We start from the raw sequence: 1,107 nt of genomic DNA, 5'->3' as shown, positions 1-1,107 counted from the left end.
CTTTGTAGTTGAGTGCATTACCCTAGAGTCTTAAAATGGCTACCCTGCTTCTTCATTGACTCTTAAAACTTCCTACATTTGAAATCTACTCCTGAAGTACATCTTGTTTTGTGGGTGGAGGGAATAATTATTGTGTTAAATATGTACACTTTCTGTCCCAATCCATAGAGAAAACATGCAAAGGACTTGGAACTACAACTTGTAAGTATGTACATTGACTCTGCTATAATGGATCTGTTTGAGAAACCTACATCTTAAGTACTTGAAGATACAGTACTGCTGGTGAGAATACATTTAAATATTCATTTCAGGTCAAGGTTTAAAAAAACAGTGATGACCAAGCCTCGTTTTATAAAATCATTTTATATTTTGGGGTGCTTTTTTCAACATTTATCACTGGACATTGATTGTATCTATTTTTGACTACAGCTTATTTCCAATGAAGATCGATAAATAGCCCAGTAGATTTGGACAATGTCTGCTTCAAAGCCAGTTTGAAATGTTAAAAATCATTAGCACTAAGCAAATCGTGAAATGCCTGAGCTTTATTTCACTTTTTAAATAATACAGTGAATGAAAACTTAAAAAGGGAAGGTTTAAAAAGCAACAAATTGGATATTATGAGGATACAGATGCAAAATAGATTAGCTAATTAGCAAAAATAATTCAGAATAATGCAAGGCATGAGGATTGACTGAATGAAACAGTTTCATTTGAAGTTATAGGTAAATAAGATGGTTCCATATGCAAATGTCAGGGTCTTGTGTAAGAATCTCCTGGAAGATTGTGCCTTTTAACTGCTATTACATGGAGCAAATTGCTATCTGGAGTGTATCTTGGTCAACCTTGAATAGCATACTCAAATGTGTTGAGACTACAGTTCCCATTGCTTATCAGTCTTGAGTGATAAGTGTGCTGAGGACAGCAGGCATCTGCATAGGCCTTAGCCTGGCTTTATTTACAATGCAGGTTGATCTAATTGTAGATTAATTGTAAATCTTAACTGTAAACAATGGATAAAAACTACACAAGGAGAAGAGCGACCTGGAACAAAGAAATTTCTAGAAATACTGTGTTCAGTTCTGGAGACCTCGCCTACAAAAAGAT

This window comes from Erythrolamprus reginae, chromosome 1 (genome assembly GCF_031021105.1).
Source record: "Erythrolamprus reginae isolate rEryReg1 chromosome 1, rEryReg1.hap1, whole genome shotgun sequence".
Lineage (NCBI taxonomy): Eukaryota > Metazoa > Chordata > Lepidosauria > Squamata > Dipsadidae > Erythrolamprus > Erythrolamprus reginae.
The sequence above is the reverse complement of the archived record's forward strand: the minus strand, read 5'-3'. Positions refer to the sequence as shown.